General features: G+C 34.3%; 1 non-coding gene across 1 annotated transcript; it reads right to left on the bottom strand.

Moving 5' to 3' along the window:
- Positions 1-2,228: 2,228 nt before the first annotated feature.
- Positions 2,229-2,372, bottom strand: LOC114615466. Its single transcript, XR_003710474.1, has one exon. It is a non-coding gene; the product is annotated as a small nucleolar RNA SNORA48 (small nucleolar RNA).
- Positions 2,373-15,980: the final 13,608 nt, after the last annotated feature.

Genomic DNA, 15,980 nt, shown 5'->3' with positions numbered 1-15,980 from the left:
AACAACCCCCAGGGGTGTTTTTGATACAAATATTCTATCATGCTAATGTTTTTCAAATTATATATTATGTTTCATTTAAGATTAGATTTATCTAAGCCTATTAGAAAGTATTTAATAATGGACATTTCTTCTTTATTAGAATCTTTAGTATTTCTATGAAGTGCTTGACTCTTGTTCCATGCAATTGACATACTGGAAAAGTACAAGAATTATTTATTTTTACTTCTTTCATCAATATTTCCTCTTTATCATCCATGACTATAATATAGTACATTCTTTTTCTCCTCCCTGGCTAAGGACAGAAACCTTATCTATCTTTGCAAAAACAAAATACCTGCATTCATAGTAGTGAAAGAGACTAGAATATTCTCCATTTCTCCACTTTCCTTTTCTCTGACCAAACCCTCTTATATACTCCTTTTTGCTATCTTGAAAACTGATATCTAGTTTCTGTGACACAATCAAGATGGAATTCTCACCAGAACTCCTCCTAGTTATCCTGTTGTTGCCTTATGTTATGAGATCCTACAGCTGTCGATTAGCTTTCATGTGTCTCAAACTTTCACAGATGATATAGATTTTGTGTTGGGCCAGCTCAGAGTTCTGGATCTGGACCTGGGTGGTAGCTGAGTTGGTCAGGGTGCTGGCTCTACCTTATCTGCACTGGCAGCTTGAGTTATCTACCATTGCTCTAGCTAGGCCACACAATCCCTCAACCAGTAGTAAACAGGGACAGCTCTCCTGTTCTCACATTTTCTGTACCAATCCAGCAGCCAGTATGAGGTTGGGCAGTCTTCTTTGCGGGGAGTGAGGATGATTATAGGAAATATAATATAGGAACAATAAGAAAGACAGATATTGGAGGGCTGCAAGTTTATATCACACAAGTACCAAGTGTATTTCTTATAGCCTTATATTATAGTACCATAGGAAGCAAAGCCATAAGCTAACAGAAACAATTTGTTCAAATGTACACAAGATATTTGTTCTCAACCAAAAATTTCCCTATTCCTTCCACCAAGGTCAATGGAATCTTGAACTTCTAGCCTTGAGCCTCAAGTGCACCGCCTCTTATCATTCCATGCCTCTGCTGGCTAGTAAAACTATCAACAGGTACTGACCTGCCTGGTAGGGAGACTTTTTCCTCTTTCTTATATTCTCTGCTTCAGAAAAGCAGCAAGCGGCTCCCGACAGGCTTCTGGGCCTGCTTACCCACATCCACGCCTGCAGAACCCTCTGTGCTGTCCAGTTAAGGCATGGGGCTCACTTTCCAAGAGCTGAAACCTATGAGAAGCTGGGATAATTCTCATACCCTCTCAGCTGGCTCGCCTGTGTCTTTGTCATCAGGACCCGCTCCACTGTGTTGCCGGCTCTCTAGAGTGCTACAGCCAGTGAAGAGGCGCTCTTCCTTTATCATCCCTACAGGGGCCTACTCTCTGGACTACTGCAGGTGGCTAGGATAAAGGGAGAAGGCATCTACCAAGACCACACCTTCTCAAAGCAGGAAGGTGCTGTGCCAGCTCTCTTGAGCTCTAGCCTTCAGGGCTTGTTCACTGGCACTCCTTCCACCATTATAATACTGCACAGTAAAGATGCAGGTCCTATTCTCCAGAGTGATGCAACTAGGGAGAGGCAAGGACACCTCACTGGCTCTCATGACTATGGTATCTGCTTTCCCTGTGTCTACTGTCACAGGTAGTGAGGAGTGAGGTGTCAGAAGGCATCTTCCCCCAACCCAGATTACCTCACCTCATGACAGAGGAGTAGTGGGGCCAGTTATCTCTCAGTCAAACACTTGAGGATGGCTCAGTAGTGCCCTCATCACCAGGACCAGCTCTACTATGATGCTTAGTAGAGTGCACTTTCCTCTCTCCCAAATGCTGAAGCTGGCAAGAGACAGTACCAGCTCACCAATTCTCATGGCTCTGGGGTCTACCGTAGGTGTCAAGGAGTGAAAGGGCATTGCCTTCGTACCTATGCCACCTCATAGGATACAAGTGGCAAGGTCTGTTCTCCCATAGGTACGCACCTCTGTGGGTGGCTTGGCTGTCCACGGGTCTCTGTCTTTCTTCCTCCTCTTTCAAGGTGGTGGTAGCTTAGACTTTGTATATCTATGGCCCACATGTCTGTATCCCTCCAATACATGTTTCATGATGTAATACGGATCTTTGTCTTTGTTCCTTCAATCTTACTATGCTCCCTGTATTTTATTTGATTTGATTTGATTTTTATGTGTCCTAGGTATGAAAGAGTTTTGGCCACCAAGCCAGGCATCAAGCTAGGATGGACAAAGGATTGCCAGCTGCTCTGCCCTGACTGATATGAGAATAATATCACCAATAAGTATTTCTCCATTGCTATGGAGAGAGGAAAAGACAATTTTAATGCTGTATAGAACATATACAACATTTTAAAGTTTTTATACAATCAATAAAAAAATACATTTTTCTACAATGCATTTTGTTTACATATGCAGGCTTTTCTAGCTTTTATCTTATCCATTTAGATAATCTATGTTTGAAGAATCAATTTTTTACTCTCCCCCTCTCTATATATATACATATACATACACACACACACAAACACACACACATATATACATATATATATGTATATACATATATATATATATATGGTTATAAGTTATAATATATATTAACATATATTTATTTACAAGGTATATATATAGATATAAGGTAGAATATTTATTAATATAGTTTATAATTATATATATATATATATGTGTGTGTGTGTGTGTGTGTGTGTGTGTGTGTGTGTTTTCTAACACAAAGATTATGTCAAAAACACGAATTGAACTGCAATTCATTTAGCTTTGGACATTTATGTATATGGTGATAATGGTGGATGTACTGTGATCTCAAAACTTTTGTGGTATAAAAGCCCAGGGATTAGCTTTGAAGAAACAGCAATGGATTTTTTTTACAGAAAAATAAAATAGTATTAAACAAATAGCAGTAATCATTCCCACTGATAAGTTTTTTACGTTGGAATTGAGAGGAATGGCCATTGATTAAAATATCCTTAAAGAATGAAGGAAAATTGTTTTTTGGGAAGGTGTAAATAAAGTTATTTGCTTTCATATTATGTTCTTCAAATATTATTTCTAACAAGGTGGCATGTGAAATTTCTTTGCACAAAATGGAATGAATCCTTCACCAACTTGCTGAAGAGTTGCTGGGGTGTGGGTAATAAGGATAACACAAAGTGAATAAGCAGCTTATCTGGGACATGTCTTCCCTGAGACAACCCAATGACTTGAAATGATTGGTCTTGTGGTTTTGTTGTTGTTTTGTTGGTTTTTTGTTTGTTTTCAAGGAAAGTGTTTAGGGTATAAGCATTGAAGATCATCCTGTTCTGTGCAAAGATTCCACACATTGTAGTCTGACTATCTCCAAATAAAATCTCATTTGTGACTGACTTTAATGAGATGGTTATGAATTTTTTCAAAAGCAAATACATTCAGCACATATATATTCAATGATAAGAGTTCCTTTACGGGTTTCTATTTAAATTGTATACATTAAGGTTAATTGCACCTATGCTGGAAGAATTATACAGTCCATCTAAACCTAAAGTCAGAAAACAAAAATTTTTTGTCCACTTATCTGACAACAAGAGGAAATTCAAGTGTTGTTGCAATGCATACTCTTGGTTGCCATCTTAACTTAATATGGAATCAACTAAACCACAAGCAGGTGAAGACCTTTGTGAAAGACTTTCTTCTACATTATTTGAACTGGAAAGACTCATCCAAAGTGTGTGTAGTAGCATCCATTTCAAGTCCAAAAAGAAGAACACAGCGAAAGAAACCATTGAATTCTGGCTGCTTGTCTTCATGCTTGCTAGCATGTTTATTTATTATGTTGATGCAGTCTTCCATCTCTGATAATATAATCAGCTTCTTTAGGTTTTGCAGGGAAACTGAAAACTATAAATTCTTCAGGTCCTCAGTATACAATAACATTGCTTGAGCATATAGATTTTTTTTGAACCATACAACTACTGGAGGGTTAGTGTTTCCAGTGTTAAGATGGGCTTTGACTGACTAATCCATTTATATCCCAGCTAATAGAGAGCCCTGATTAATATAATTATTATTCAACTTTGAGGAAATACATTTCAATGCTTAAAAGTTTTTAAAGTTTCTTTCCTTGAGTTCTTGAGTTTTCTTCTGAATAAATGACATGTGTGTTTGTTTGTTTGTTTGTTTGTTGTCTTAAGTATAACTTTGAACACCTTAAATTAACTCCATGTCCATAAGTAGAATTAAGGATTAATAAAATCCCCTAGAAAATGAGTACTATTTCAAGATGAGAACCATACACACTGCAAATGTTAAAGTACCCATTGGTTGCAAGCAAAATAATTCCTTTGGGTAGAATCTCAAGTTCCTTCTTTGTCAAAGTTATGGAGATCAACATGGATTTGAAGGTGTCAGGCAAATACAGACAGAAGACTTGCTTATGTCAGATTTATTCAAGCGATGCACATGAATGAAAATGAAGATATAAAATGTAGGTTCAGTCACCTGGGATTTTATTGAAAAGTCTAATTGATGCCCAGTCGCAGTCATTGCTTTCCGCATTGATGTTTAAATGTAAAATCTCCTTGTCTTACTGTGAGTAGTAGTCTCTAAATCTAACTCTCAGGAGACACAAAAAAACAGGTATTCAGTTCCTGATCATAGCAGGATTATTCATAAGAGGAAAAAGTGCAAAATGACTAATGCATATTTCATGAATTAACATATCACAATAATAGGTCTAAACAAAGTAGTCAGTACCAAGAGGGAAAGAGGAAAACAGAGGACATTTTCACACTAAAATCATATGACAAACGTATTTGAAATGAAGGTAGGTTTCTGATTTTTATTTTTTAAATATCTACCAGTATAAGGACCTGAGTGTAAACACCCAAAACATATAGGAAATTTGGACACATTGTACCACTGCCTGCAATCCTAGCATACTTAAGATAAAATGCGAGGCAGAATCAGGAGAATCTCCTACAGCTGAAGAGACATCACCCATGGCCTACACTGTAGAAAATAATAAAAGGAAAACAAGATAGGAAGTGAAGATCAACACCAAGATTGTTCTCTAATCTCACAGGTACTCTCTCGCAAGTCTCTCTCTCTTCTCTCTCTCCCTCTCCCTCCCTCCCTCCCTCTCTCTCTCTCTCTCTCTCTCTCTCTCTCTCTCTCTCTCTCTTTATGCCTGCATATGCATCATACATGCGATAAATGTTCACATAGGAATGATAACAAAAATATTATAATAAAAGTCCTACATAGCTGTCCTAGATAAACTGTTGAAATTTTATTATGTAGGGTACATTGAGTAAATCTGATATTAGTAAACATCACAAGTTTAAAGTTTCTTCCTGATTGCATCAGAAGATGTTTACATTCTTGCAAATAGGTGAATAACAATCTATGGTTTAATATCTCATATCTGGAACTTAATTTCAATGAGATAAGATGCTCAGTGCAGTATATGAGTTATCAGCCCACATTTTTGTTCCTCCAATGTTACTTTGCCCATTTTTGAGAGTTATATTATATAATAGCACATAGATTGAATATTACCAAATGCTATCTGATAGATAGTTTTATAAGAACTAGAATGTTGGGAGGCTTAAACATCATATACTCTGAAGAAGTAAAGCCAAGAATTTAATTATTATTTCACCCTTCAACACACACACCCACAGATACATAAACATATTTATTTATAAATATTTTAAATGAATGTGTTATATATTTCCTCCAGTTTGAAAATTATATGAGTATTTACCAGGGTCAACAATGTATAAGCATGTTACAATGTTTTTGTCTACAGGTAGTCTTGAAATAGAACAGTGAAATACATCTTTCCACAATTCTCTCGGCCTGCTCACATAGACTCAGTCTATGTTTCAATTTACATGATCATGCCAGAAATACTGTCTGTGGAAGAATTTTCAATAGTCCTCAATGTGAAACCCTTAAACAACAATCAAAGCATGCCTATTAAACTGCATAGCTAGTTACAACCTATTAGGTTTATATGTTGTTATTCATGTATTATTTACTTTTATTATCCCTGTATCCACACATAATATAAACCTCAGTAGTTAATTCTATTCACTTTCCCTTGTTCTTTTTATAGTTATCATTGTTAATATAGCACTGTATTCAATATTTAAGTATGTATGTTAATATGAATTTACCATCTGTCTTCCAACAAGTTATTATGATATTTTCGTATATGTAAATTGTAGTCAAAACTTTGCATTCATTGTCAGGTGATTTTCAACTTGAAGCTTATAAATTAATTTTTAATGTGCATTTTTAGGTAATATTTAGTAGCTACATACAACCTTACCTTTTAACTCTAGTATTAATTTTACTAGCTGCAATGATGCTTCTTTCTTTAGCCAATAGTAAAATTAGGAGTTCATGTCATCCAACTTATTATAATGACCTTTTTCTCCAACCTACACATTCAAACTCTCATGCTAATACTAGTTACCCTCTAGGACTTGAGAGCTGCTAATTTAGAGTAACAGAATGACATAAAGTACAACATGCTTTCTAATCACAGTGTGGACTTTTCTTTCCCTGAGTAAGGAGAAATTATAGAGGGGAGAACAGAAATTACTTCTAACTAGAGTTGTTCAGAAATTTTATACTTATCATTTATTATGAGGCCAAACTGTTCTTTGCAAAGAAAATCCTTCACATATCCCTCCAAATTAAGATTAATATACCAAGTAAGATAAAATGTAAAAGAAAAAATGGGAAGGAAGCATCAATTTTAAAGAAATTGCTAAATCCATTGCTTGGAATTTTTATCTTCAGAATTCCAGTATATGATGACATTAGTCATAGGGAATAATTAGTCATGTGTTGCTATTGAGAGTAAAATTTAATTCTTCCTGCAATTATCATTAGGTGTGTTGTTATATGAATATTTGATTGGAAGTATGAGAATTAAAAAGAAAATATTTTCAGATAATGGTATATTTCTATGCCATTACTATGGAATGTATTATATAATAAAAGATAAGCAGCTAATAGACTCATACACTTTTGCCAAGCTAAAGATAAGAGAAAGTCCAAGACAGAATCTATATTTTGTGTAATTTCATTGATATTCTGTAAATTAATAAAACTCTCAAAGACATTCTAAGGAAACCCAGTGCCGTGGATTGGAAAGCATCTTTGGAGGTTTTCATCAAGATATTCCAATAGGCTCCCAAAATAAACTAGGCTTTGTCATTTCCCTTGTTAACTTACAAGGGAAAAATATAAGATGTGATTACTGAAGCCAGTACACAATAAGGAATCAAGGCTTGTAGTTCTCAGCTCAGATCTGACAGAGAAATAACTTCCTTGATGAATAGCACTCATAATATTGGACTAAGCAAAGCAAATTCTGAGGTGTGTGTGCGGGGTTGGGGGCAATGAGTAATCCTGTCAAGCCACAATTCCTATGAATCACAAAGACAGCTGATATTAAAGATATTCCTAAAGGTGCAAAAAAGGTACTTATATCTACAGCAACCAATAGCTACCTAATTGGACTTAAAGCCTCCTTAATAGACGGGAATGCATGTCTGACACTGTAAACTTATACATCTACTTGGCTTATGAGGCCAGAGAACTTAGAGGAAAATGTAATACTGTCATTTACCTAAATCAACGCAATTTTTAACTGCATTCTAAATGGTTATACTTAACCTACAGGTAAGTGTATTTGTCACCCTTCTTTGGAGAGGCTCATTTTGTAGCAGAAAAAGATTACAAAACAAACAAACAAAAAGCATACATATGGTCAAAGAATTGACATCAACTGAATGTTGTCTCAAATTAATATATTTATAATAAAACCACAACAGTAGGACCAAGGAAGTTTGCAGAATAGGGCGCAGAAATGCTGCAATAACCAGAAAGTTTGAGAGTGAATGTGATCAAGATTCATTGTATGCATTTCTCAATTAATTAATAATATTTTATAAATTATTTTTAAATGATTCATCATGTCTGCTCTCAGGTGAAAGCAACAGGCACCAAAAGAACAGGGCATATTTCTGGAGAAGGTAAAATGTTTTATACTTGATTTAATTACTTAATTAGATAATTAATTAATTTGGTGTTATGAGATAAGGTCTCTTTACATTGTTCTGGTTCTCTTAGAAATCATTATATAGACCAGGATGACTTTGAATCCACAGATATCTGACTATCTTTACCTCCAAGTGGCAGAATTAAAGGTGGGCACCATTACAACCACTCTGTTTAATAATTGATTTGGATGTTATACTTGTCAAAATTAAATTATACACATAAAATAATACATATTGTACTCTGAAAATTGCATTTGAATAAACCAAAATTTAGACAATCAAAAATGCCATTATAAGGGACCCATGTTTATTTAAGAAGTAAATGTTTCTGAGCTATCTGATTATATATATATATATATATATATATATATATATATATATATGATACATATATATTCATTTCATATGCAAAGTATATTGGAATACATATTTCACATATAATGTATGCAAAGGAATTCATGCTTGCTCTCAGAATTTGCACTCATGGAAGTCTATTTGTTTTCTACTCTCACCTTGCCTACCACTTTCAAATGAATAACATTTCTGTACTAGCTTAGTTCAAGCATTCTGCTATTTCATCTTCAATTTGTGGAGTATTATTTATTTTTTTATATTTTAATATGACTTAAATTAATTTATTATTTTATTTTCTAAAACACAAAAAGGTATATTCATGATATATGTAAAATTGTGGAGGAAATTCAATCTAGGGTGACAGTTCCTCTTTCAAGGGATCATAGCCACAGATCATCTACATCTGTATGATCCATCTGGATTGCAAACATTCCATATATCATTAGTAAACAATGAAGGTAAACTTAGTTTGGACAAGGAAGCAGTCGTGTTTGAAAGTGATCTCTAATTAAGGTGTAGACAATGTGATGAATCAGAGAAAGATGTGACAAAATGAGTCAGAGACAGGATATGCTCAATTCTTAGGAAAACAAACAGAAAAAAAAAGAAGAGTCTGCTTAAGAAAGCAGCTGCAGCAAATGGGATGGGGTTGGGGGAGCACAGACTTATTGCAGGTGAAGACAGAACTAGCCAAAGAACAAGGAATCAAAAGATTAGAATAAATTGCCAGAGTTAGTTTGAGGCCAAGCAGAGCAATATAGTCAGAAGTCAAGAGAAGATAGTTTGAATGAGCCAGCTTGAAGAGGAATTTGACCTAGAACAGTAAAGTTGAACCAGACAGCCAGAATTCAGAAAGAACTGGAAAGGGTTATTCAGCAGTAAGCCTCAGAGATAAGACTTGCTTCTAGTGAATTACAGTTACATTTGCATAAAACATTATTTAAATTTTATTACTTTTAATTCATTCACTCAATATAATTTGAGTTTTCTTTATCACGTCGTCATCCTTAAACATATTGAAACCAGATAAAATATCTACAATAAACACTCATGGTCAAGAACTTAAATGCATGAACTTAAATACATGACCCTTTTTTCTCTCTAGCCTTCCTTTTTTCTCTCTAGCCCTCCTTTTTTCTCTCTAGCCTTCCTTTTTTCTCTCTAGCCCTCCTTTTTTCTCTCTAGCCTTCCTTTTTTTCCCCTCTAGCCTTCTTTTTTTTTCCATTTTCACTTCTATTTTTTGTCCTTTATTCATCCTTTATTATTCCATGTCATCCACTCTATAGCCACATTCCTCCTCTTCTTTAGCTCTGTTTACTTTCACATTTTTCTATTCCTTCTGCCTCGGAAAAATCATATTTTATTGGCTTTTCTGTATCTGCCTAATTTGCTCCATATTAATGATCTCTTTGTTCACTCATTTTTTTCTGCAAACTTTGACATTATTGTATTTTTCTTTACATTTGAATAATATTCCATTGCGCTCTTTATACATTTAATAATATGAACATCTATACTGGGTTATAACTTGGCTTCTATGAATAACACCAAGATGAACATTAGCATACATTCGTTTCAATTGTATGATAAGCTTGATACATGTGGATCAGTACCCAGGGATGGTCTAAGGCTGGTAGATTTACAAACTATACTCCAATTTAAAGGTTGATTCTTTCTTCACATTATTCTTATTCTGACTTTATATATTTTTCACCATGTTACCCACTTCAGGTTTTATTAATACCTTCTTAGTTATTTTTAAGTACTTATGAGCATATTTATATTACCATTTTCCTTCTACCACTACAAAACAATATTTCTGTTAATAGAAATCCATAAGGTTAAGGCCCTTGATTGCTAATTTTAATATTTAGTTCACATTAACTTTTTAATAATTCTCACAGAAATAATGGGTAATTAAATACAGAAAATTACCTTTTGACTTTTATGTTCAGCAATGGTCTCATTTCTTTAGATGTATTTTAAAAGAATTTCATGCAATATAAGTAATGATGCTAGTCATGAAAAGAAACTGATATTAAATGCATTAGGAATGTTGTATAAATCAGACCTTATGTGTTCTCAGATGATAAATGTTAATTAGTTTAATTTTGTTAATCACTTCTCCGAACATTTGTGGATCAAATATTGCTATGTATATCCTAATATTAAAAAAAATCCTTGAAAGTTTTTATTATCTTAATTATTATTATCTTAATATAACCTTGTTTTTAAATTTTTGAACTTTCTGAAGAAGAAATATTTTAACTTTTTTTAGAATGAAATTTAATGCTTATGTGAAACAGTGTTATTTATATTTCGAAGCATTTTTTTCCTGGCTTGGATGCAGTGATTTCATCGACTTTCACAGCTTAGCAGCCACTGAAACAGAACAGATTCCCAGCAGAGGATAACTAGCTGTCAGTGCTGTTTAGCTCTACTCCTAATCCTTGCTAAACCAGTTATTCTTATTAACATTTCAAACAAAATTCCCAGAGGATAGGTTCAAAGCACATCTACTACTATTCTTCAAAAGGAAAACCCTCTCTTCTGCCCTTCTGTAAACCCTTATTTTCATGGGCAAGATTTATCAAGCTGCACTGAGTATTCTTAAGAGCTAAGACCCAAATCTGCCATTTCATATGTACTGGGCACAGTGAGCTGTTTGTTATATCATTGTATCTAAATTGAGAAGCAAGATAATTCAATTCTATTAAGTTTTTGTTTTAAAGAAATCTCTGCCTTTAAAATGTAATTGGCTTTTTTTAATTAGTGAGAGAATATTAGACAGCTTAGTAATTACGTTTTGTTTTTGGTTTTGTTTTTAAAAATTGAATATTATCATACAAATGTCAAATTAAGAATTGTGAAAGCAGGTGGTGTGTGTGTGTGTGTGTGTGTATGTGTGTAATCAAACAGGTACAGTAAAGTAATGTAGTTAGGACTATGAAAGGAACCGTCCTTCTGGTGACCCTTTTAATGTGTGTCAACATTTCTCCAAGTTGGTCTTCTTTCAAAAAAGAAGCCCCAGGGAAGTCACAAGAAATTAGGCAAAAGCAAAATGATTCTGAGTCTTCTAGGAGACAGAGAATAATTCTGATAATTATAGAACCATTATCATGCTAAATGCCCTGCTCCAGAGGCTTTCACATACAGTATTTCCAAGCATGTTATGTATGAAGATCCACGATTGTGATGCATGCATCAGGAACGTGCCCAGCGATACCTGGGGTGATAGCTCAATTCATTTTGAATATGTATTATGTTCTTAGTAAAACCCTGGCCTTCCTTTATTATCTAAGTCAATGTATTGAGGTTGTCCTCCTTGTTCTTATTTCACAAGCAATACATCTTTGGTTGCTGTTTTATCTCCTTGTTGTGGTAACTGAATTTGAATTAACCTAACAGCAAACCCGTTGTATTCAGTTTCACAACCAACAATCAAAACTTTATTAATAATAAATTAAACCTGTGAACTAAATTTCAAAAGCTGCTTGTGTGTTAAAGATTCTTATAACACTCAATGATCGATTACAACTTCCTGATTATGGAATTCAAATATGGCTTGGATGCCAAAATTATCTTTGACTATGTTTAATAACCATTTACTGTCTCCTTTTAGGTTCAAGGATAATGAGATACTTTGGAAACAATCAAGTCTTTGGTGGGTCTAAGGTCCTAGAAAACTAGACTGCTACCAAAGTACCCAAAGCAAACTGTTCTTATTTTATAAATTAAAAGAATAAAATTCACAGACTTCAAAGAGAGAGGTTTATTGTATATTAAAAAGTGGAAGCTTAAGAAAGAGAGAAAATCTAGGGAAATAGTGAGTTTAGCTCATGTATATTATCAGAAGGTATCCCAGGAAGCATGGTACAATTTAATTGCCTTTCTGTGGTCTTTTTAATGGAGTAATGGTAGAAAATCTGTTGAGGTATGAGAAGATTGCTGACCTGGTCAGTTGGTTGACCAAATCAGATGTTCAGGTACCTCTTCTTTGTTTCAATCATGAACTTATGTGTAGCTTTTAGGCATATATAAGTGTGCAGGCACACACACACACACAAACACACACACACAGAGACACACACACACTTAAGGACTAAAAAAGTAGCATAAACCTGAACACTAACATTCATGGATTCCTGGATAGACTTTCTAAAAACCAGTGCATTTATTCTCCCTGCCATTTTTGACCAGATTCTAGCTCTCATGTCATTATTTTCTTTACCTGATTAACATGCATTTTGACTATTTAGTAAGTTTTGAAATATAAGGATAGCAAACTACTTTCTTCTAACAATTCTAAAGCTCAGAATGTCACCAGGTAGTATCGAGAATCAGTAGCAGACATTTCCTCACTTTTCTGTGAACTGCCTACATGATGTCTACAAAAATATATTTATTGGATGCATTGAAATATGTTTTTATTTGGTTCTATGGATATAAAACATTCATGTATTAGCTTACATACAGAAATATGTCATTCTGGTTAACTTGAATCCCAGTCTCAAGGTCTTTGTAACCCATATTTAATACAGAACAATAAAGCAAGCAAGCAAACAAACAAACCATAATACCTAAGGCTCTTAAATAAATAGCAAAATCTAAAATTGCCATGAGCATTAAAAGGCTAGACAAAATTTGATATAAAAACAAATAGTTCTTGATTGGTTGGATAAGGGCTTCCATAGTAAAAGTACTTGGTACTGAAATCTTTGGCCAGAGTTGATATCTAAAAATTAATTAATAATTATAATTTAATTTTTACTAGTAATATAAGCAAAAAATCTAAAATGACCTTAATTCACTCTCACAATTTTCTCTACAAGAAATTCTGAAAGTTGTTTTTTTTTTTAATTTACAGATTTGAAACCAAAATCTCAGTAAATGGTGAGGAGATATGCCTTGGTTAAAACTGCTAGTTTAATGCTAATGACTAATTAGATGCTTAAACATATATGATGTCTAATTGTACAGTGTAGCTCAGGATTCAAAACTTTTCTGTGAATCTGAGACTGTACATAGGTAGTAAAAATAGTTTTGCTCTATTATATTAGTGTAGAAAAAAACATAAAACAAATACATCTGCAATTCCTGGAAATTCAAAAACATACACTTGCTTAATAACAGCATCTGCTTCTCAGGTATTCCTTTTGTTTCTGATATCCAGGGGAGTAAATATGTATTTTCTTCTAATGAACTAATCAAGTAAGTTATACATAATTACATTCACAGTAAAGTTGACTATGTATATGTAACCCTAATAAAATTTCATAGTATCTTCTTGTTCTGTAGTATAAATTTATATTCCTCAAAGGACTTTGCTACATTTAAATGTGAAAATTGTCCACTTATGAGAATTATAATATATACTATGTATTATGAAACCCCTATGTTCACATTTTTATGAAGTTTTATTTGAATAAAATGTATCCATATATGTGTGTTCAAATTTTCAAATAATTTGTTTTGTGGCAGTCTGTCCTGTTTTTTCTTTTCTTTCTTTCTTTTTTTTTTTTTGTCCTAACTTTGTTGTTTTAGCCAGGGAGATCAGGTTTGGCTATGCTAATGAATCATCCCCCTAGAGTCACAGAGGAGCATTGCTAGATTTAATTCTGAAACTCACTGATCCATGCAAAATGACTCTACTTCTCAAGTGATGTTGAATGTTTCACCTACATTCTTTATTTCAGCTTTTCATGGATGATTTTCTTGGAATATTTTACATCCCTTTATCAAAAAAGATATAAATCACACAGTGAAAATAACCAATAACTTCCAGCATCTGTTAGATCTACAGAATTTATGGTGTTATATCTATTAATCAAAATTTGTGATTTACACTAGAGTGATGTATGGATCTGCCCAAGAACATATAAATGTCATTAATAGAACAATAGATTATGGAAGGATATGTATCCACTATTATCCACTGGGATTCTTGGGAAGACACTTGTCAACCATTACACACTAGTATCTTCAGGAATGCGTTTGCTAACCTTTACCTACCTGAATTTTATGGTCTTTTCAAATCAATGGATAGATGATAGTACATCTAAATTAATTTTAAAATAAAATCAATTCAATTAAACTGAATATACAGTGAAAATTCTATGATCCAGAGTTAATTAGATATTCTGTACCGTCAGTCAGCATTACCATGTAGTTTAAAGTTTCTTCATTGAGGATATTGAGTTCATACCATTGTATTACTTATGTACAGCATTGTAGCAGGAAATATTCAAAAAGAAGGGCCACTGGTTTCCAGCTCTGCTGCCATGTTCCTGTACTAGAGTCTGGCACCAGCTGGCCACCTCAGTGGCTCTGACCCAGGGCCCATGGTTGTGGCTGCTGCCTCCACTGGCCTCCACAGCTCTAGGCATGGCTCTTGGGCCAGCTATGCCACTTCCATGTGTTCAGTGCTTGGCTTAACCCCAGACAATAACTGCCATTTTCACAGTAGATATCACAATATCCAGTACCTAGTAGAAATAAGACTCTTAATGCTTAAAGTTAACCAATGGATTTATACATCAGCAAATACTCAAATCACTAGATGTCCACACAATTTAGAAAGTTATCCCAATATTCCCTACTTTTAGAATTCATATCTACCAATTTACTTGATGACATGTGGTTGCATGTCAGCAGCCATTTCACCTCCCTCTGCTTCTCTGTCTCTCTGTCTCTCTCTCTGTCTCTCTCTCTCTCTCTCTGTCTCTCTCTGTCTCTCTTTGTCTCTCTCTCTCCCCCTCTCCTCCCTCTCCCTCTCCTCCCTCTCCCTCTCCCTCTCCCTTTTCTCCCTCTCCCTCTCCTCCCTCTCCCTCTCCCTCCCCCTCTCCCTCCCCATCTCCCTCCCCCTCTCCCTCTCCCTCCCCCTCCCCTCCCCCTTCCCCCTCTCCCCTACTCTTACCTCTGCTTCCCCTTTTCCTGTCCAATTATAGACCTCCTCCTGCTGCAAATAGATTGAGCAAGAAAATTTTTGCCACACAACATTAATAACCCATAAGAAATAGGTAATTCTTTAATTTTGAAAATATTTCAGGAACTCTTAAACAATAAAATACAACTATATCAACAGTCATAAGCTTTCCTAGAGATTTAACAGTGTATCTTTCAACATAAGTAAAACAATGTTTATTGCACCCTGCCACTGAAATAAGACTTCATGGTTTTTTATTACAGTTATAATCACAAGTAATTTCTTATAGCACATTTTTAGCTAATTATAATTTCTCCATACAGGAAAATTGCAATATAAAATTTAGCAGCCAATATGGTGCCTTCATTCATAATTCATATTATAAAATTGACATCAAAGGAATCACTGAAGACGTTGACATAGAAAAATCTGATAAATGCTTAATAATTTATAATTTCAAATTGTAATTCTTATATATAAAAGCATTTAAAAGTAATAATTGACATAGAAACACAAACAGGAAGTTAAGTTTACGCTAGAAAATATATTTACTTTCTCTTAATGGCCAAGC

The sequence above is a fragment of the Grammomys surdaster genome, unplaced genomic scaffold (genome assembly GCF_004785775.1).
Source record: "Grammomys surdaster isolate TR1022 unplaced genomic scaffold, NIH_TR_1.0 126679, whole genome shotgun sequence".
Lineage (NCBI taxonomy): Eukaryota > Metazoa > Chordata > Mammalia > Rodentia > Muridae > Grammomys > Grammomys surdaster.
Note: the sequence above shows the minus strand (reverse complement) of the source record. Positions and strands in the feature narration are given on the sequence as shown.